Source organism: Podarcis vaucheri (genome assembly GCF_965113315.1).
Source record: "Podarcis vaucheri genome assembly, chromosome: Z".
NCBI lineage: Eukaryota > Metazoa > Chordata > Lepidosauria > Squamata > Lacertidae > Podarcis > Podarcis vaucheri.
Window position 1 is genome coordinate 44,264,227 of NC_138758.1, and position 23,206 is coordinate 44,287,432.

At 45.1% G+C, this 23,206-nt stretch overlaps 1 protein-coding gene across 6 annotated transcripts in view; it reads right to left on the reverse strand.

Moving 5' to 3' along the window:
• The window catches only part of TNC (tenascin C), an 83,479-nt gene extending 62,388 nt beyond the window's left edge, over positions 1-21,091 (reverse strand). The window contains exon 1 of one of the 6 annotated variants that reach the window (XM_082208758.1): positions 20,679-21,091. The gene's annotated coding sequence lies outside the window, so the exon portion shown is untranslated. The remainder of the gene's footprint in view (positions 1-20,678) is intronic. The other 5 variants (XM_082208757.1, XM_082208759.1, XM_082208760.1 and 2 more) reach the window with 5 other exon arrangements.
• Between the last annotated feature and the right edge of the window lie 2,115 nt (positions 21,092-23,206).

The following is a 23,206-nucleotide window of genomic DNA, read 5'->3' on the forward strand; positions in this document are numbered from 1 at the left end:
TTCTACTATGTAGTAGGGATAGGCACAGACTATAAATTTTGGTTCACCCTGAACTTGAAGCTTCAGAAAACTGTCCAACAATTTCCAAAGTGCTCCATAGGCTGCCTAACTTATTTGACTCTCATTTTATCGGAGTGGACTTTGCCCCATCCCACTGCTGTTTGAGGTCAGAAAAATGGCTATACCTTTCCTTCCTTTTGATAGAAGGGGTGAAATTTGCAGGCATATTAGCCCTTCCAGGGTGGGTAAAGCCTTGCCAATCACAGGCAAATAGCAACTGCTCTATGTGAGTTTCTTGTGTTGCTAGGTTTTGAGCTATGCAAACGCTTCTGTAAAATCTTCCTGTAACTGTGTTTCAGGAATGCTCTTGTAGGTTAGAGTTGCTTGAGGAAGACTTTTTCTTTTAATTAAGTTTTCTATTTTTTAAGTTTTATTGCATTTGTCAACTACATTTAAAAAAGTCTCTTTGTATACCACTTAGAATCTTCACCACTTAGAAACCATATATATATATTTATATAAATAGCTGGAATATATATATAAATAATAAATTTCTGCTAATTTTGATGTCAGCTGAACTGATCCATACTACCAGGCGTAAACTGCAGGTTCAATTTCTTTCTTTCGCTGCAAATTAATGTGGAATTGGGATTGACAGGTGAAACTGACACAAATCAGTGGCTGTCCTATCCACTCCCTGAGTGGTAGAAATTATTGGTAGAAATTATACATAGAATTTCCCATTGGAAATATTGACACGTGATCCCAATTCTCAGTAGGAAACGACTTGGAGCACCTACCCTGCCTTCAGTGCATTTCCCAGGCTTGAGGTAATTTTCTGGGGCCTTGGGACAGGGGGAAGAGAAGGTGGAAGAAGGCTTCATACACAATGAAGGCAGACATAGTTTGTTCACACAGGAAAGCAGCTCTGCATGAATTTTGTCAATACCCCTAAAGCAGGCATGTCCAACTCTCAAGACACTGTTTTCTATTCCCAGTATAAAAAAACTGGCAGTGATCTACCCATTGCCACTGGAGGGAGGAGGAGTGTGCGTGAGGTGGGTGGATTGCCCAGAGTTGCTGAGCTTTTTTTAGGAGGGAAGTGCCCAGAGTTGTTGGGCTTTTCAGGGGGGGGGAGGATTGCACAGAGTTTTTAAGCTCCCCCATAACTTTTTGTACGTGGTAAGGATCCCAAGATCTACCAGGATCAGCCAGGAATCTACTGGTAGATTGCGATCTACTGGTTGGACATCCCTGCCCTAAAGGAATCTGGAATAGACTCAGAAATGAAGAACACCTTTTCAAATGAAAAGTAGTTTTGAGACAACTCTGTCTTAACCACAGGTGAAAATCATCTCCCCCCCCCCCCGGCGAACAATGGCTTTATTTCCTCTGGGCAACCTTGTGGGGTGACATGTCAAAGGCATGGTGGGTGTGACCAAAGGCAAAGTGGGTGGAGCAATTAACATAAATCTCACCTTTGCAGAGTAGGCTAGTTCCTACACACACTCCCCCTCTATCCTCCATCCCGATAACCAAGAGGTATTATCAGAGCTCAATGGCACATTCCCATCTGGGATAAACATTCAAGGAGGGTATGAAGTAGGTCTGGTGAGGGATGTGGCCTGTGAACAATCCCACTACATAGCACAACATTCATTCACCTCAGTCTGAGGCCTGAACTTTGTGAACATTGCTGGGCACAGATAGATTTCATTTTAGGAGAGTCAAATTGGCTCCATTAATTGGATCATGAAGCACTAGAAAATGCAATCAGGACTGGAAAAAATGAGGATGCATCGAAAGACAACTCATCAACAGCATGGAAACTGACATATGACAAAATGAGAAAAGAACACTAGCATGTTTGTGAGAGGCTTTTGGCAAATCAGCCAACTCAAGTTATTGATATTGTCAGGGTTACTTCCAGATCCGAGCTCACAGAGGATCACGCTAGCCAGCGATCGTTAAATAAAAGTCTTTATTGAGTTACAGTCTCCATTCTCGAGCTGCTGCGTGCAACCCTACGTCTTATGCTTAGATCGGCGAAGCTCCGTCTGAGTCTCCGCCCCTTGCGCACCAACTTAATATCCTAGCCCTGCTCCACCTTTTCCGCCTGACAGTTCTCCTCTGGGTCCCTCTGCCCCCCTGGGTCTCTTCCTTCCGGGATTCTTCTGACGCTGACCCCCCGGACCCTTCTGTCTCCTTGCGCCGGGCTTTAGGACCTGGCTCCCTTTCCGGGCTGCCTACTGCGCCACCTTCCTGTGCATTTGAACTTGGCGCGCGCGCCCAACCTTCCACTTTCCGTCTAACCGTCACTTCGCTCCCCGATGAAGGTGTGGCCACTCCTGACTCGTGCCCTCCCTCCTGTTGCGAGCTGCCAGCGCTTGCTCCCTGGCGCTCTTCCTCTTTCCTACTCTCTGGCGGTGACGTTGGTCCCGATCTCCAACTGCTCCCCTCTGAGTCCCCTCTGGCTCTTTCTTCCCCTAGTCTCCCCCCTTGCCCTGGCCACTGGTGCTCCTTTTTGTGAATCTTCTGATTTACTGGAAAGGCTCGGAGATCTCGGGTCGTCGTCATCACTCATCCTTTCTTCTGCCTCCTCCCCCTCGCTCTCTGTTTCCTCTCTTGCCCTCGCCTCTGCTCCTGAACCCCTGACAGATATGATTTGCAAGAGGCCATTGTTTTGGTTGTGTGTGTGTATGTGTGCGCTTGTTTGTGTGATAAGGAAAAGTGATAAGGTAAATCACCCATTAATAGGGGCAGGGGATGAAATTCAATTCAATTCATATTTCAAGGCAAACCTACTTCATTCACACTTTCCAAAACAAAACGCAATCTGAAACACAGCAATCCTTCAAAATTCACACACCTCTGAATTTTGCAATGCATTTCTCCTGGTCATGTGATGCACACAACACTGCCTATGCAAGGGTAAACTGTGCACAGAAATGTATATATTAGTGGAAATAGCATGCAAATAAATGCATTATGTTGGAGAAAATGATCTTGCAAAAATTTGTCTAGTAGGCAAAAACTACATTCAAAAATATACATATTAGGAAAAATTTACACTAAAATGTTGATGAATCTTCATGAGGACTTTAAAAAGAAGTGCAAACTGATGTGGATCACTAAATGAGAAATGGAGGTCAACTAACATGGACAGCATTTCCCACCCTTACCCACCGGTAAGCTTGCTTCTTATCAGCAAAGCCGTTGCTATTATCTTCCACCCTTTTCCAGGGCCTGTCCATAAAGGGCCTCGGGTAGATACAGTTTATACAAAGGCCATAGATTGGAAACAGCAGGTCACCATGGCACAATGAGCAGCAACGATCAGACTGAAGAGGGGAAACATTAACTCTGTTCTAAAAATGGAAATGGAGCTTCAGAAGTAGGCCACACAAAATGACTCCCTGGAAAGCAAAAAACCTGCTTCCCCGCCTCCCTGCCAGCTTCTCTTTGGAAACTCTCACTCACTCACTCTGCCTCTGCAAGCTCATTACAGGCAGTGCCGTGCCCTGAGATTAGAACCTGATGGAAATTCAGCTACCCTACCTAGGGTGCCCATGTACCCTAATTTGCACAGGAAGTTCCTCTATTTGAGAAGGAAGCCTGTTTGAAGGAATCCTCCATTTGAATGACTGTCTAGTCCAAGTCAGAAGGGAGAGCAGCATGAGGCATACCTCAGTGGTGGAAGATCTGCTTTGCATGCAGAAGGTCCCAGGTTCAATTCCTGGTGTCTCCAGGTAGGGATGGGAGAGAATTCTGCCTGAAACCCTGAAAAGCCACTGGCACTGACTAGATGGACCAATGACTAATGACCAGTGACACTAACTGAAGCTAGAGGGACCAAAGATCTGACTCAGTAAAAGGTAGCTTCCTATGGTGCAGGGAAGCTGCTCACCAACAGTAAGCACCTGGTTAGCAGACCAAGGAAGCACACTGACCACCTAATTAATGTCTTCCCCACTAGAGTAAGATGCATTTGATTTGTGCTTAAAGTATAGTAATTACTTCCAGATTTGCATAAATCAGCATATACTAATTGCATAGAATTATATAATCTTAGAGTTGGAAGGGACCCAAGAGTCATCTAGTCCAACCCTCTGCAATGTGGGAATCTCAGCTAAAGCATCCATGACAGATGACCATCCAGCCTCTGCTTAAAAACCTCCAAGGAAGGAGAGTCCACTTCCTCTTGGGGGAGTCTGTTCCACTGTCGGACAGCTCTTACTGTCAGGAAGTTTTTTTGACTGTTCTCCTTTCTTGTAACTTGAAGCCATTGCCTTGAGTCCTAGCCTCCAGAGCAGGAGAAAGCAAGCATGCTCCCTATTTCATGTGACAGCCCTTTAGATATTTGAAGATGGCTATCATATCTCCTCTCAGTCTCCTCTTTTCCAGGCTAAGCATATCCAATTCCTTCAAGCATTCCTCATAAGGCTTAGCTTCCAGACCCTAGATCATCTTGGTTGCCCTCCTCTGCACACATTCCAGCTTGCCAACAGCTTTCTTAAAATGTGGCACCTAGAGATGGACACATTTGTCCCTATTGAAATTTATTTTGTTAGCTTGTGCCCAGTTCTCCAATATGTTATTGTCGTTTTGAATTCTGAGTCTGTCTTCTGCGGCATTAGCTACTGCTCCCAGTTTGGTGTCACCTGCAAATTTGATGAGCATCCCCTCAATTCCTTCATCCAAATCATTTATAAAGACGTTGAACAACAATGGGCCCAGGGCAGAACCCTACGGCACCCCACTTGTCACATTTTACCAGCCTACTCACAAGAATATCAAGGGGAACTTTGTTAAAAGCCTTACTGAAATCAAGATACACTATGTCCACAGCATTCCCCTGATCCACTACGTTTGTAATTCCATTAAAAAAAGAAATCAGATTGGTCTGGCATGACTTATTTTTGAGAAACGCATATTGGGTCTTAGTAATCACAGCACCCTTTTCTAAATGCTCACAGACCGACTGTTGAATTATCTGTTCTAGGACCTTCCCTAGTATCAATGTCAAACTCTCGGTCGGTAGTTACCTGGGTCTTCCTTCCCCACCCCCTTTTGAAGATGGTGACAACATTTGTCTGTCTCCAGTATGTAGGGATCTCACCTGTTCTCCAATAATTCTCAAAGATCATAGACAAAGGCTCTGAGATTACATCCACAAGCTCCTTTTGTACCCTTGAATGCAGATCATCAGACCCTGGAGATATGAATTCATTTAAAGTAACTGGGTGTTCCCTTACTACCTCTTTTCCTATCTTGGGCTGCAGCTCCCTCCTTACATAATTTATTGTGTTATCACCAGGCTGGGCATCACTTTCCTTTTGGATGAAGACAGAGGCAAAGTAGGTGTTGAGTAGTTCCACCTTTTCTCTATCACCAATAGCATTTTTTCGTCTTCCCCACACAGAGGACCTACCATTTGCTTGTTCTTCCTATTACTTCAGACATTGCTGAAGAAACCTTTTATTATTATTATTATTATTATTATTATTATTATTATTAACCTCTCTTGCAAGCCTGAACTCCTTCTGAGCTTTAGCCAGCCTGACTTCCTTCCTGCAACTCTTGACTGCTCTGTACCTCCTTTTTGTCCTCTTCTTTGGTGCTAAGTAAGTGACCAAATCCCCATTTGAAATTTCCCCCCAATAAAATCCATTGCTTACATTTCATTAGGCTGCCAGGCTTCCCTAAGCAGGGATGTTGCCTTGGAGGAGTCCAGTACCTGCTTGCTCATCCAAGGCAGAGGTGTGTAACCTCAAGGTCTGGAGCAGAATGTGACACGTCCAGGCCACAAACCTCACAGATGCTGCTCCCCACCTTCCTCCAGTGTTTCTGCTTGTCTGGAATATGCCCTTGAAGTGTGACAATGCCTCTTGATTGCCTGAATGGAGGGGCCAGAGCTGTAAACACATGTGGTTTTTTGTTTGTATAGAACTTTCTGGCTCCTGCATAGTTGAAATGCTGCCTTCTGTAGAAAGGTCCTGATTGTGGAGACAATCTTGATTTCACCCACCCACCCACCCACCCACACTGATGCTGTTGCTGGGAGCATTCCACAATTCTGGGGTGGGGTAGAAATCTGCTCAGTGGTCACATCACAGTCATTCCCATTTTACAGAAATCACTTTAAAAAGTAACTGCAGATTTCGCTTCATAACTTTCTTTCCAGCTAAAGGCTTACATTTTAAAAAACAATGAAAACTCAAGATTCTAGGGCACCTGCCCAGAGCAACAATAAAAGCTTTTCATGGTTTCAGTTACAGATAGGTAGCCGTGTTGGTCTGCCATAGTCAAAATAAAAAAAATCCTTCCAGTAGCACCTTAAAGACCAACTAAGTTAGTTCTTGGTATGAGCTTTCATGTGCATGCAAGTGTGCATGCACACGAAAGCTCATACCAAGAACTACCTTAGTTGGTGTATCTGAAGAAGTGTGCATGCACACGAAAGCTCATACCAAGAACTAACTTAGTTGGTCTTTAAGATGCTACTGGAAGGATTTTTTTAAATAAAAGCTTTGTGTGTGTGTGTGCCATGATGCCTGGCTGACAACCCCCACCTTGGCAGAACTAATGAGAGCCAGTGTGGTACAGTGTTTAGAGTGTCAGACTACAACCTGGGGGGATCAGGGTTCAAAATCCCTGCTCAGGCATAACACTCACTGGATGACCCTGGGCCATTCATTCACTCTCAGCCTAAATGACTGCACAGGGTTTTTATGAGGATCAAATGGGGAGGAGGAAAAGTAGGTATGCCACCTTGAGATCCTTAGAGGAAAGGTGGGATATACTTCTAATAAAATAAATAAAATAAAATAGCACAACGCAGAACAGTACTTTGCCTTCGCCGAAACACACACTGGAGTTTTCAGATCAGTTTTCCCCACACCCCAACTACATGTGCAGCCAGTTTCCCCACCACCCTGTTTCCAACCACCCCTCCTTTTTGAAAAGACATATGTGGAGCTGGCAAAGATCTGAAAAAGATCTTTTTTAAAACATGCCTTTGGAAAGTTCATTTGCCAAGTTACACATGGTCGGGAGCTCATTTTTTGTCAATGACTTCACTTTGAATTATGCCAAGCCCTTTACAGCTTTCATACATATAGGCCTTGTAATTCTTTTCTCTTTTTTTGTCACCCTTTGTACTCCCCCACGCCCCAAAATAAATTGCAGCAGCTAATGTGTAGTTTAAACATAAAGCTGATGTTTCAGTTTCAGGATCCTTGGGACTTCTTTTTTGAAACACACACAGATCACAGATTCTACAGCACACCCTCCAATATTTCAAGGTGGGCAAATTGGGACACAGACACGCCCCCCATCCTACCACTTACTCACAAACTCACTGATGCCCACCCACTTGCCCCCGCCTTTCACCCACATTCACTTCCACCGCACATACACCTGATGTCACCTTACCTTTGCTCACTCATGCATGGGCATGCCTGTCAGCTGGCTGGCTGCTGCCATGTGCCTCTGCCTGCCACCACACACACACACACACACACACACACACAGGGCCACAGTGATGTACCGTACTTCCAGAAGTGGCACCGGCTTCCAGAAGTACATTGCTGTGGCCCTCCTTGTGTGTGTATGGCGGCGATCAGTGGCAGCCAGTCAGTGAAGGCGCAGAACCAAAGAAAGCAGTGAACCATAAGAAATCCCAGGACATCCTGGGTTGGAATCGGAAGCCAGGGTGGCTTTTGTAATTCCAGGAAGTCCGGGTTAAAATGGGGCAGTTGTTCAGTATGCTACAGGCCTTTCTAATTTGGTGTTATAGCTATTAATCCATTTACAGAATAGCTGTTCCACTGGATGAAGCCAATCTGGTCTTTTTTAATATAGAAAAGTTTGATCCTGCCAAGCCTGGTCCATTAAGGCAAAGAGGCTGTTGCCCCACCAACCACATTCTGCCCAGAGCCAGACTCTTCTTACCTTCTTTCTTACTTACAACCAGGCCCAGGACACAGCCCTGGCTGAGAGCTTCCACCTCCCCCTTAGTCTCATGCTGCCCCTTGCATAACTCAGCAGGGAGGAGGATTATTGGAGAAAAATAGAATGAATTAAACTCTGCATGTCATCAGCTCTAGTTTCTCCTACTTCTGGGCTGCACACCTTCCACCCCAAGTGTCCCAGTGGCTGAGCTGGATTTAGGGCAGCAGTGATTCCGTCACACTGGGAGTTGAGCCTAGGGGCGCCTCAGGGATTTACAACTATGATGTAGTGAATTGATCAGAAAGGGGGTGGGTAGGCCACCAAATTTTGGCCTCACACAAGGCACCACTGAAATTTGAAAAACCAAACTCCACCCCTACCAGTGGGCACCATTAACTTCCTCTTACCGCCCAGTATGATGGAACCGATTTCCATGTCTGCATTTATCAGTTATATCAGTCTTTACTGGCAATGGCTGAGAATGGAAACAAGCAGTTCAGATGTGCCTGCAAGCCTAAAAGGGCCAGCGCCCTCTGCTGAAAGATGGTGTGCTGAATCTCCACTTTCTCGTTCTCCTTCCCAGAGAAGATAATTTTTTGATTTCACCACATCTGACAGAACTAGGCCAAGCAGCTGTGGGGATGTGTGGAGGAGATTAACACAAGCCTTCTAGGAACCATTTATGTGGTCTCGTGCATGGTGGAAAGGGATTTTTCGTCTTCCCACACATGTAAATACACTAGTACAGAAATGTTCTTAGCAAGCAATGGATGGAACACTCGCTGAGCAACCCAGGAATTATTTAGGAGGAGGGGCAGGAAGTTCATCAGAAGGAAAACTTATCGACTCACCATCCTCATAAAAGAGAGTGGAGGTACATTTAGGCCACATTGTACATTTAAAGCAGTATTAATGCCATTTTGAATAATCCTGGCTTCCCCAAAGAATTCTGGGAACCATCCTTTGTAAAGGGTGCTAAGAGTTGTTAGGAGACCTCTATTCATCTCAAAGAGCCACAGCTCCCAGAGTTCCCTAGGAAAGAGGGATTGCCAATTATTTTTTTGCTGATTTTCAATAATTTTAAACAAATTACTACCAAATTAATTCAAATTATGTTCCTTCTTTTTCCCTCCCTGCATTGCTGCTCCAAGTACATTAGCTTTTCCAACTTTCATTTCAATATTCATTTATCCTTTCTCCCTGCGCATCCCTAGGAAAGAAGGCTTGAACCACTCTGAAAATTGTAGCTCCTTAAAAGGACTAAGGGTCTCCTAACACCCTTAAAAAACTATAGTTCCTAGTTCTCTTCAGGAGAAGCTATGTTTAATGCTGCTTTAAATGTGTGGTCTGTCATTAAAGGCCCTGGTGACCTCTGTGGATAGCCTTTTACCAGCTTTGTCTGGTCATATAACGATAACTTGGCTGGTGTAGCCCAGGTAAGTTTGAGGCTGGATTACCACAAAGCACTTTATTTGGGACTTCCTTTGGGCCTGATCCAGAAGTTCCAGCTATTGCAGAATGCAGTGGCTATACTGCTGAAGGAAGCAGATGACTAGCAGCTTGTGACACATTTGCTGAAGCATCTGCACTGGCGGCCCACATGCTACCAGGCCAAGTTCAAGCCTTTTATGTTGATAAAAGAATACCGTAAGGACTGTCTGAGCCCTTATAGTGCAGCTTAATCACTGAGATCATATGGAGGGGCACTGCTACTTGTCCCCTGTGTTACAGATGCCTGAGTGGTCTCAACTGGAAGTCAGACATTTAGCGTCCCATGCTAAGGAATATTCTCCCAGTAGAGAGTTGAAAGACATCCTCACTTTTGAATTTCAGACATTTCTTGAAGACCGTTTTATGCTGAGAAGAGAACAGAATGTGATTCATTCTCTCTCTCTCTCTCTCTCTCTCTCTCTCTCTCTCTCTCTCTCTCATCTATCTATCTATCTAGCTATCTATCATCTATCTAGCTATCTATCATCTATCAATATCCACAAACACACAGCTAGATTTGTCTGATCATGACAATGGGTCTTAACATTAGTTTGGGACTATAAATGGTCAAACAGTGAAATGAGTTAGCAAAAGGGGAGGGAACATTTCAGAGACTGTAGAAGTAATGTTTCTGTTCTTACTCAGCACCATTGAGATTTTTGTTTTGTTTTGTTTTTTGAGTAGTGACTTCAGAATTGACAAGTTGGAATGGATTCAGAGAAGCACTCCAGGGAACTAAATAGCAAACTTCTGTGGAGAGATTGAAGGCACACTGTGTATGTTGTTTAGCTAAGAGAAAAAGGATTTACAGAAAGGAGAAGCTGTCAGTTTGTATTTAAAAGGATGTCAGAAGTAGGGAGGGAGAGAAGAGGAGGAAAACTGACCATCCTGTCTTCCATAGCGAAGACAAGGAACAATGGTTTGAATTTGGGGATATTTATAAAAGGCTTCTCATTCAGATAAGTCTCCTGATTTTTCGAGTTCTGAAAATGTCCTGAGCCTTGTTCACATGAGAATGAATGCGTGCAGACCACTGTTAGCCAGTGTGGTACCTTCTAGATCGGGACTATAACTCCCACTCTCCCTGACTCTCCCATGCTGGTTCGGTATGCTGGAGTTCAAAATGCCTGGAGGGAAATGCATTGGCTACATCATCATCATCATCATCATCATCATCATCATCATCATCATAATTTTATACCCAGCCACTCTGGGTGGCTCCCAGCAGAATTTTAAAAATAGAATCAAACATTTAAAACTTCCCTAAACAGGGCTGCTTTCAGATGTTCTCTAAAAGTCAGGTAGTTGTTTATTTCCTTGACATCTGATGGGAGGGCATTCCTCAAGGTGGGTGCCACTACCAAGAAGGCCCTCTACCTGGTTCCCTGTAACCTCACTTCTCACAGTGAGGGATCCGCCAGAAGGCCCTCAGTGCTGGACCTCAGTGTCCGGGCTGAGCAATGGGGGTGGAGATGCTCCATCAGGTATACTGGGCCAAGGCCATTTAAGGCTTTAAAGGCCAGCATCAACACTTTGAATTGTGCTTGGAAATGTACTGGCAGCCAATGTAGGTGTTTTGGGACTGGTGTTATATGGTCTTGACTGCCACTCCCAGTCACTAGTCTCGCTAGATATACAGGGAATGAACAGAATTGTTCCAGCTCTGACCTGTTGGTCCCATCCTGTTTGAGTGTTTGGATGATGGTGTAAAAAGTTATCCTTTGCCTAAGTGATGGATGTAGCTCAACAATAGGGCATCTGTATGCAAAAAGGTAACAGAACAATTGATAGAATAACTTTACATTATCTCCTTTGGACCCGCTCTATGATGGTGCTATGCATTTCTGCACTTAATTCAAAATGTGGTAAGCCAGTCCTTGCTCAATCAGCTGAGTGCTGCACTGGACCTCTGCCCTGAACTCGTTCCCTAAGTGCACCACTGATTTAACAAGGAGAAAACTACAATATGCATTTAGCTCTGAGCAACAGATGAACAAATCAATAGAAGCAGCCTTCTGTGAGCAAATCTCCATATGGAAAAGATAGCAGTGTTCTGTTTTGGAAGAATGGACCTTGGGTGGATCTACACACAGGGAAAAACCCACTATAAATAAGTCAGAAATTAAATTGTTTTAACAAGAGGGGGGAATGCTATGGAAGATTGCTTAGAATTGTTTTTATTTTATTTTTATTTTTTGCTTTCTGGCGTCATCTGGTCGGATGTTTATAATGTATTCAAAACACTGTTTCTTGACTAATGTAGATGAGTCCAAGCTTGAGGGATTTCATACTAGCCTGATTTCCTTAGCACAAAACATGGGAGGGCGAGTGATTGGGGGCACTTTGCTCCTCCTTAGTCATCCTGCTACTATGCTTGTTTGGCTTAACATATCACCTGAACTTGAGTCATGGTTTAGCTCTCCTGGATAAACCATTAACCATAAACCCTAGGACAGGGGTCGGCAATGTTTACCTCACCTGAGCCAGTTCACTCCAGTGGAGATCCCTCCACGGGCCAGATTGTGTATGAGTGCGCGTGCAATTTCCGGCATCTGTGCCTGTGCAGACACGATTTCTGGCACAACAGAAGCAAGTCCGGTTTAGCGCAGTGCGTGGGGACTCACCGAGTGGGCGAATCGGTTTGGGGGCAGCTTGTGGGCCAGTTAAATGAAACCCATGGGCCACTTGTGGCCCATGGGCCTTAGGTTGCCTACCTCTGCCCTAGAACAAACCTTAGTTGAAGCTTGTGGTTAGTCTGGAAACAGCTAAACCAAGAGCCTGGGTCTGGATGACATACTAAACAGAACTGTGGCTTAGCACAGCACAGTGGCAGAATGATTGGGGAGGAGCAAAGTGGCCTCAATCACCTCTCCGTAGCTCACATGTTTGCACCAAGTCACTAACGCTATCCAGTTTCAAACTGGTCAGTTAGCGTTGCTTTCGATTCCTCCCAAGGAAACAGATTGGCACAGCGCTGTTCCACATATTCCACAGCAGCAAAGCTGAATCTGCTACTCTGTATACACTGAGCACCCATTCCTGCCAAATATACACTAAACAGCTAATCTGGACTCAACATGTGTGCTTAAGCAGCCCTGCTTGGCGATTCTGCTCACAGTTAACACCACCACATGAACACAGATCAGGGCTACACCAAGTAGCCTCTCTCCTTGCCATCTCCACATAGGATGCAAATTTCTCATGGGAGGAGGAGATGTGGCTCAATGGTAGAACATCTGCCTTGCATTCTAAATGTTCTAGGTTCAATTTTTGGCATCCCCTGGCAGGGCTGGGAGACACTCTTGCCTGAAACATCAGAGATTCTCTACCAGTCATTGTAGACAATTTTGAACGAAATGGACCAATGGTCGGACTCCGTATGTGTTCACACTTATAGACTATAATTTGAAACCCCTATCACTCATGTCACACCCCTTCACCTCAGGCCACACTCCTCACAGACGTTCCTTTGCACCCTCCTCCTTTTGACTAGCTAGAATGTGTCCTTGAACTCTGGTGGTGGCTCTTGCCACCTGCACGACAGAGAAGGATGTGTAAGTTAGTTCACATTTGTCCTTCCACCCCTTTTGCTTCTAGCACTGCCCAATACTAGCATGTGCCCCCTGGAAGGTTGCGTAGAAGGGAATGTGGCTCTTGGACTGAAAAAACAACAACCCTGCTTCTGATGTGAATCAGGCCAGTCTATTCACACAGAGGTCTCCCTCTGCCACCAATCCCAGCTGCAAGTCCTTAAAGCTCTCCCTAGCATTTTCTAATCAAACAAGAAACATTCTCATGAGAGAAAGGGCAATCAGGTTTCTGCATAATGAAATGTGTATTTTAACCTTAATTAGATGGACATGGCAGGCTCTGCCTACTCATTATGGCTGAAGACATGTCAAGTCTCCTTTCAGCTCCTCAGAAAGCAGTACTGAAACCCACCTCCCATTCCCGCACCCTCCCCACACATCCTGCTTGCCAGACAGACAGCCTCTTGTCAGGCCAAGGAACTCCCAACTCTCCGGCTTATTTACATCACATTTGGGGAGGGGGATATTTCAGGATTTCCTGGACAAGTGCCTGGTTCTTAATTTTTCCCACATGTGGAGAACATTTGCCACTGACAAAGAGAGTCTGAGGAGAAGAAAATGCTGTGGCCAAACCTGAGAGCATCCTTTGAATACAAAGCAGATTATTGCTCCCTGTTAACAGCTTTGTGTTTCACCAGCAAATGGGTCACTAACTTGTTCATTTTTGTTTCATCCTCAGGTTTCCTTCTGATATTTGTTGGTTTTTGAATTAGCAGTCAAAGTTGATTTTTGTCTAGCAGTCGTGTCCATGTCAAACTCTAGCTCCAAAACTAACACTGTGCACAGTCCCCCACCCACTTGACCCAATTCAGGCCAACCTGGGGAATCCAAGATCCACCCTCAAATCAATTTGGGTGTGGGGCTAATGTTTAATAGGATTTTTAAACCCTAATTAAACATAGGGGCAGGAGCTTCTTCCTTCCCCATCCACCAGCCATGCAATAGACAGGAGGGTCCAATCTTGCTTGGTGCTGCTTCACCAGTGTGTTCCTGAGGGGAATTTGCTGGTGTTGCCTACATCTTGCCTCCAAATGCCATGTTACCAGAGCAATCCACTTTTGGGGAAGGAAGTCTTGAGGAACATTTTTGCAAAATTCAGGGGAGACACATTTAAGTTTGTGCATTATTTCATGAAGTGCAGATGAAGCAGGTTTTCATTAGAATGTGAACCACACTGAATTTCCCTCCCATCCTCAGTTCAAAGTCCATTTGGACACCTTTAGCCAAAGTGATACCATGCATCCCTAAGGTCAGAAATGTCCTGAGAATGTTAGGTGTTAGCAACCTTGCAAGCTCACAGTCAGCAGAGGGCAGCATTAAGAGCAAGAGATAGTGTATTTTCCCCTATGTGGTTTCCTGCCAAACTCGCAAGCTCCGCCCCTTCCTTCTCTCTTGCAGGAGACAGCCACGAGAGAGTAGCTCCACCATGTTGACTTAGAATTCAAAGCTATCCTTATAAATATGAAATAAGTGTAAATAAAAAAAACATTTTCTTCTTTATCAATGAAACCTCAGTTTTATTTACTCTTTTATGCAATTCTAGTAATATGTGAATGAGACAAGTGGTGGAGGGAGTGGATAGCTCCAGCTCCCGTCCCTCCAACTTTCCTATATAAACCTAATTAAAAAAGAAAAGCAAGTAGTACATTGCACGGGAAATTAGTCTAGCAGCATCTGAAGGGCAGCATGCTCCCCATCCCTATTCAAGGCAGCAGCATGAGGAGACTTAGCACTTGGACAGCTGATACAACTACCGCCCTAATCAACCTGCTTCCATCACCCCTTATCTTATCTCAGGTTCTGCCTAGTCAAGCACCTGTTCACATCTGCTGTGTTGCTACCTGCACCCAACTTCCTCCTGTTGCTTTCTGAACTTCAGCAGATGCTTTTGAAACATGGCTCAGTTGATGGAAACTGCAGTAGGGAAGAGATGCTGTTTCATTCAGGTGCTGTTTGCTGTCTACTAATTGGGACATCCTGGGCTAGAAGGACTAATCAGCTTACAATGTATATACCCCATCTTTTCCCCTGAAGGGATTCAAGGCTTACAGATGAAAACGAGAACTGCTAAAAAAAGAAAAATCAATCATTAAAATACAATTAAATATTGATAGAATTAAAACTATATATTATTTAAACTGCAGATGGTGACAGCAGTCACGAAATTAAAGACGCCTGCTTCTTGGGAGAAAAGCAATGACAAACCTAGACAGCATCTTAAAAAGTAGAGACATCACCTTGCCAACAAAAGTCCATATAGTAAAAGCTATTGTTTTCCCAGTAGTGATGTATGGAAGTGAAAGCTGGACTATAAAGAAGGTTGATCGCCGAAGAATTGATGCTTTTGAATTATGGTGCTGGAGGAGACTCTTGAGAGTCCCATGGACTGCAAGAAAATCAAACCTATCCATTCTGAAGGAAATCAGCCCTGAGTGCTCCCTGGAAGGACAGATCCTGAAGCTGAGGCTCCAATACTCTGGCCACCTCATGATAAGAGAAGACTCCCTGGAAAAGACCCTGATGTTGGGAAAGATGGAGGGCACAAGGAGAAGGGGACGACAGAGGACGAGATGGTTGGACAGTATTCTCGAAGCTACCAGCATGAGTTTGACCAAACTGCAGGAGGCAGTGGAAAACAGGAGTTCTTGTCGTGCTCTGGTCCATGGGGTTACGAAGAGTCGGACACAGCTAAACAACTAAACAACAACAACAATTTAAACTATATTAAATATGTTTAAACATACCAGGATTTACAATAAAAACAGCACAACACCAGCCCTTTAATTAAAAGCAGCCAGCCCCCAAAAGCCTGTTGGAGCATAAAAGTCTTCATCTGCCAGGGGAAGGACAGCAAGGAAGGAGCCAGTCTGGCTTCTCCAGGGTGGGAGTTCCAATGTCAGGGAGCAGACATTAAGAATACTTCTCTTGGACTCTGGAAGCTCGTGGCCAAATCCCCACTAGAGCCTTACAGTACCCCACTCTGCTTATTTCTTTTATCTCATCTCACATCTTTCCACCTCCTTGACCCTCAATTATGAGATTGCAAGACAAAATTTCCAATTGCGTTGAGGAACCACAGGCCACCTGGAGATTCTTTCTAGACTACACAACCCTTCACAGCCACACCTGCTTTTCCCAGGTCACACCCCTCACTGACTTCACTTCACATCCCCTTTTTGTTTTCTTTGCTGGAAATGAACTCTGATCATGACTCTTACATGCCTGGGTGGAGGGCAGAGAGGGATGTGTGAGGGTAAGGAAACCAGTCTACTGTGTAATGGTAAAATTCACATTTGTTGCTCTGCCTACTTTTCCTTCTGGCCCCATCCACCACTGGTATATGACCCCCAGAAAATTACCCAGAAAGCATGTGGCCCTTGGGCAGAAAAGGTTCCCCCACCCCAATATATGATCTCTTTTGGAGGAAGATATAGGATATAAAATTAATAAATAAATCAGTATAAGAAATATAGTTTTACAGTTTTTCAGAAACCTAAAGCAAATCCCTTTTAAGCTTTAGAAAGCAGAGAGGACTTATATTCCAACAAGCAAATTGTGTGTTTCTAGCCTTGTAGGCTTATGAGGTTCTCACTAGCCTTTTCATTCAGCAAAATCTTTAGGGCTCACATCCTGTTTTTGAATCTGATATATACTAAACCAGTTTGTGGGTTCTGTATGCACCAGAAGATTCCATTCATGCCAAAAGCTTAAAGTCTGAAAAATGGTGGAATTGATCAGAGCTACTTTATTCCCTCTCAAGTTCTTATTCCCTCTGCTCCCTTCAGAATCTCCTGACACACAGCAAATTAGCACGCAAAGAAGAACCAACATGCAAACTCCTCTCTTGATGTGCTAGCTTTCTACATGAAGGAACCACTCTCAACATGCAGACTAATACACTGGCATTTTAAAGCAGAACAGTCCCAGCTAGGAGGGCTGTTCAATTTGCATCTTCTAACATATCAATTGACATACCAAATTGCATAGCTGGAAGGACCATAAAGGCAATCTCTGACCCAATCATGCATCTAATGCAAGGTTTTCCAAACTTAGGTCTCTGGCTGTTGTTGGACTATGATTCCCATCAACCCTGACCACTGGTCCTGGTAACTCGGGGTGATGGGAGCTATAGTCCAAAACCAGCTGGAGACCCAAGTTTGGGAAACCCTGATCTAAAGATAGGCTCATCACCTCCTTACCTGACCCACCTCATTTCTCAGAGCAACCTACCTAGACAATAGGTAGGCTGATTACACATTTGGATGTTGCTGCACAAATAATGGTCCTGGCCCCTTGACCAACTGTAATAAAGGTACAGGGACCCCTGACCATTAGGTCCAGTCGTGACCGACTCTGGGGTTGCGGCACTCATCTCGCTTTACTGGCCGAGGGAGCCGGCATACAGTTTCTGGGTCATGTGGCCAACATGACTAAGCCACTTCTGGCAAACCAGAGCAGCGCACGGAAACGCCATTTACCTTCCTGCCAGAGCGGTACCTATTAATCTACCTGCACTTTGATGTGCTTTCGGACTGCTAGGTTGGCAGGAGCAGGGACTGAAGAACGGGAGCTCACCCCATCACAGGGATTTGAACTGCCAACCTTCTGATCGGCAAGTCCTAGGCTCTGTGGTTTAACCCACAGCACCACCCGTGTCCCAACTGTACTACTGAATATATAAACTAATCTACAGTATTCAGGGCATTACTTTCCAACACAACCTGAACTCTAAACCTGAAGAGTTTTGTAATTCCCCCTGCTAAACATTGATTGTGTGAGAGTATAATCCCAATAAGAAGGAGAGGTCTCATTGTAAATCTGTCTTCCACCTCTGGTAGCCAGGTGTGGAAATTGTTTCTCTGCTAAGGTTACGTTCCCATCCTGCCAATGCTTATCTCTTCAGATTATTTAGAACTACTTGTTTTAGTGGGTTGCATTTTCTCCCCAGCAAAAGTGGAACCAGTTATACTTTCAGCGCATTAAACTGATCCAAGACTGTGCCATAAATAAATTACCAGTTGCTTTAAAACAATAGCCATTGGGAGCACTGGGAGCACTACATACTGCTTTGTGTGCACTTGCAAGGGGATGAAATAAGACACAGTAGTGAAATAGGAGCTGGCAGGCAGCGGGGGCGGGGGGGGGGAGTTGCAAGTGCACACACCCCTCTGTCCAGGCAGTTTCTTGGCAGTCCCAGACAAGTCTAGTCAGTCAGGAGTAAGCCACACTAAGTTCAATAGCACTTGTTCCCGGGTAACTGTGTGTCAAGTTGAAGCCTAAATGTGCTACTGGCTGGGTTGTATTCAGACTTCCTCATAAGGGGATGCTGATAATGGGTGCGGTTACAAGGAGGGCTGTAAGCTGAATGTGGTGCAATCTGGCTGGTGTGTCCCATGTGCTTTCTCGTGCACAGTCCACAGCCTATTCTGATGCATGTTCTTGGCGCATCCTCTTTTCATTTACTCAGAAGTGAGTTCAATGGGACTTATCCCAAATGCAGTCCTCTAGACCTCGCTAGTTGGAGGCCACCATTGCCACTGTCCTCAGTGACACTTCTTTTACTCATCCACATCCCCTTCCCAGCCTTACATCATACCCTCTTTGAGCATCACCCCCCCCCCAGACTCTGACTCCCCAGCTGGGATATGTTCTTAAACTTGGATGGTGCCTTTTTGTTGCCTGGGTGGAAAACAGAGAGGGAAGTGTGAGTGAAACTAGTCTACCGTACAAAGCAGGGGTGTAGTGTGGAGGGATCAGGGGTTCCATAGCCTTGAGCACATGATTTTGAAGGGGCGCAAACCAGGCACCTTCATGCAGGGATCCCCATCCCAGCCTGCCTGCTGCTGGGGGGGGGTGTCTCTGGGTCCTAGAGCTCAGCCTGGCCTCACTGCTGTGTCCCTGGCCCCCTTGCTGAATGACCTCCCAGTGTTGCGGGGATTCTCCTGCACAGGCAGGCAGGTGGTGTAGTGTAGCCCCACTTATCTGAATGGGGGAGCTTTATTTTATTTTATTATTATTTTAGTCTGAAACCAGTTCCCCATCCATGGTGTATAAGACTGCAGTGTTGTGAATCTAATCTTACTTCATTGTGAGTAATTCTATTAAGCAAACCGGGAGTTAGTTTGGAGCAAACATAAGGTCAGGCTACTGCTCTCTCTCCCATGGGACTGAGTGGTAGATGCAACATGATCCTTCAGGCATTTCCTCAGACACATTTTCTGTTATGTCTGATGGGGTGTTTAGTTAGGAATACAACTTAAAATGGCTTAGATTTTAATAGTCAAAAACAACCTCTCCTCTGTGAAAAAGCTGCTTATCAAAAACCCCGTGATAGTTTCCTTTAAGATTCCAACTTTCACTTTAGGCAGAATTCAGTGCAATCTTCAATGTGGATTTCACAGCATTGATGCTTTTTATCTGTGTGATAGTTCTGAATTAAAACTGTAAACCTAAGCACACTTAGGTGAGAGTAAACCCTCTTGAACACAATATTAACCATATGGAGAACAGATCCCCATTGAAAATCATCGACATGCTTAACTTAGGTTCAATAGTTTCAATGGGTCTACTCCAAGTAGAATTGTTGGATCCAACCCAGTGGGTATGGCTTCTGAATGAAATAGGACCAGCCAGCCTCAGATCCATACTACATCACACAAGACTTCTGAAGTACTTGGGAAAGCGGGCAAGAAAATGTTCCATTAATAAAAACCTACAGCCTGTCCTGAAAGATATTATACAACTGCATGTAGCTGGCAAGTTGAGAAGCTAGATCCAGCTACTTAGCCAAGCCAAGGGTTACAGACCCGTTTTTCTTCTCATTCAACTCATGAGATCCCATGCTTGCACAAATGCACTATTCAGCCAGCTGGTGCACAGAAAAGTGTAGAGATGAATAAAACTATCAGAGTGATAGGCTGCTCAGTGTGGAAAAAAAGCAGCTTGCTTCAAGAGCTGTGGAGAGGTGGGAGAAGAGAAGCATTTTCCATCCTCTGGCACAGATCACCCTCTGTTTTCAATAGCCAAATGAAAGAAAGATACATGCTGAACTTTGCCTTTAAATTTTTTGGTCTGGAAGCCAGGCGCACACATTTCAGGAAGAAATTGGAATCCACCGCCAAACACAAAACGGGCTTCTTTCTTTCTTTCTTTACAATGAACAAGGTTCATTTGCATCTTTAAAAGGTTACATTCCCAATGCTATCAGTTAATCTCCATCACCCCTTGAAGTCTCAGAAACATGAAACCGCCCCCATCTCCCCATCCATTTTCATTGTGTGTTTGCTTTGCTACTTTAATTGGGATGTGTGTGCCTGTGTGCGTGCATGCACACCCTCCATTAGAATGCCTTCATCTCTCATTCATTCATTGGCTAATTTATGCATCCACTGAAAACACCATAGAAACACAGATCTGATCCCATCTGGCATTACACAAAATAAACAAACTTTTAAATTTCTGCATATCTATATCTGTATCTATATCATCTATATCTTTATCACCTAGTAATCCCAAAAGCATCTCCAGGTCCAAACTCCAGCAACTCAGAAAAAAAAGAACTATAAAAAAATGGAACCTATTCTAACACATTCACTTTTCCATCCCCTGAAAAATGTCATGCTCAATGTTGGAGAGAAGACTTACCTGCTTGCCTTTGATATGTGTTAGTTCCTTGTGCTGTGTCAAGTCTCCAGGGGATAAATAGGATGCTTTACTCTTATCCGCTTCTGTCTTGAGGGGAAAAAATCAGAAAACTTGTCCCATCTATGGTATAGACGGGACAAGTCAGAGAGAGAAAGACAGAGAGAGGGGGAAAGAGAGGGAGGGAGAATGTTTGACAGTAAGGCAAACTCTGGTTGGAGTAAGCAGTTTCTGCTGGTTTATATAGCTGAGTAGATCCTTAGCTCATTCCACTGTAATGGGATGCCTTCAAGGCACAGACTCTGTAGTTTTGCAGTTGGCAAATTAAAGGCACAGGTCCTCTCTGGACCCTGCGCTTGCTTGTGTGAAAGACACAGGCACTCACATATATAGGCACGGAGGCACAAAAGGCATTTGCATGTAATTTATGATGAGAGGAAGGCATAACCGCACCCCCTTTCCTCCCCACTAAGGGACTGTGTGTGTGTGTGTGTGTGTGTGTGTGGAGGAAACTCAGCTCAAGGCATCAAATGATTCAGAGGGGAGAGCATTTCCCCAAGGAATATTGCACATTTCATTATATTTTTGTTAACACCCACCTACCCACACACACCCCACACACCCCATTAGATCACTAAGGCTGCCAGGACTCTCTAGCACAGTCCTCTTAAGGCAGCACCATATATCCAGTGTGTGCATGTGTACACACACAAATGTGAACTAGTTTTCCAGTGCTCATGAAAAGTATATGCTTTGTTGATAGCTAAGGCATCTCAAAAGCAGATGCTTAGGTGAATAGAGTCAGCTGCGATTTTTATTCAAGGAATTTTATGCCTTGCGCAACCTGTTGGAGTTGGGGCTACACTTGGTCTACAGGTGCCTCTCCCAGAGTTTTGACAGTGGCAGGCACTCACTGACCCCCGTGCTGACAGCTACCAAGCTGGGCACGGTCTAGGTAGAGAGCCTGCCCTACACTCAATGTCTCAGCTTGATCAAGTCCCAGACCTCTTAGAATCATAGAATTGTAGAGTTGGAAAGAACCATGAGGGCCATCCTGTCCGACCCCCTGCAATGCAGGAATCTTTTTACCCTATGTGGGGCTCAAACCCATGACCCTGCGGATAAGAGTTTCATGCTCTATTGAATGAGCTACCTTGTATTGTGCCAAGGACATTCACAACACCCTTGTGGAGTGCTCGAACAAGATCATGGGCAAAGCCCCATCCCAGGGGGTCCTTGAGGGCTGCCTTCAAGGTGTTTCTGCCAGATGTTTCAGCTTGAATTGCTGGGCGAGTGTCAGTTCCCAATGTGACCAGAAGGAGGCAGTCCTGTCAACAGAGACAGACAATGAGCAGAGATTCTCGTGGTCCTACCTTCTCTCCTTCCTTCCTTTATAAAATCCTCCCCATTTTAATATTTTAATGGGGTGAGGGATGTTTCAAATCATTTTTAAATTGTTATGTGTACTTTTTTAAGTTAGTTTTCTGTAAGTTCATTTGTTTTTAAGGGGAGAGGGCCAGGGTTGCCTCAAAAGTATGGCCTAGCCAATATAATGGCTGGGGAGGTACAACTTGGGTGGATAAGATGGCCCTACTCAAAGCCTTGGACATGCCTTTACCTCTGTGCACATGGGTGGTCTGACACTAAGTAAAAGTGAAACAAAAGAAGTGCCATGGTCAGATCACTTCCTGGCGCAACTAGACTTCTGTGCAACCCTTCCCCTCTGAAAGGAGGTGGCACCAATTTGAATGGTCCAAATAGTAGGGGATACATTATCCCATGTTGATGGCCTCACATCTGATTCCCTGGAATGCGGAGTTAACCAGGGCTACCAACTGTCTGTCTCCAAAGTGCCCTCTCTGCAGCAGCAGAGGAAACTGCTTGGGTGCCGCGGGGCCTCCGGAGTCTGCCTGCCTCCTCCCACTCAGCCACCCTACAGCTGGGGGGGGGAAAGGCAGCGGGCGGACTGTTTGGGCAGCGTGGAGCCTGCGCACACCCAAGCCACCGCATCTCTCCGAGGAGAGACACGTGGCTTGGGTGCGCTGCAGGCCCCGCGGTGAGTGCCGCCCGGCATTTCATCACCCCCCCTAGTGGTGATACCTGGGGCAGCCCACACCCACCACCCACCCCTTCCTCAGTCTCTGCCTCTCTGATGCTGAAGAGAGGGCACTTTGGAGACAGACAGTTCGTAGCCCTGGTTAACTCCGCATTCCAGGGAATCAGATGGGATGTCATCAACATGGGATCAGGAAAAACTGGGAGGATGGGGACCATGGGGTGATAAAATAATTGCTGAGACTGCTAGAGCACCATTGGTGAAAACACAGCTTAGAGTTCAATGTTGAGCCTACCAAGTGGCAATAATGATAGTAAAGAAGGCCTTCTTCATCATCTCTTTTGTATCTGCTGAAAACAGTTCCAGGAGACTCTTTCATGTAGTTTAACAGTACCACCTTCTCCATCAGGGTCGTGTAAGCACTCCAAAAATTATTTTGCAAAGTCGTCCCATCCCCCCCCCCCGATAAACTTGC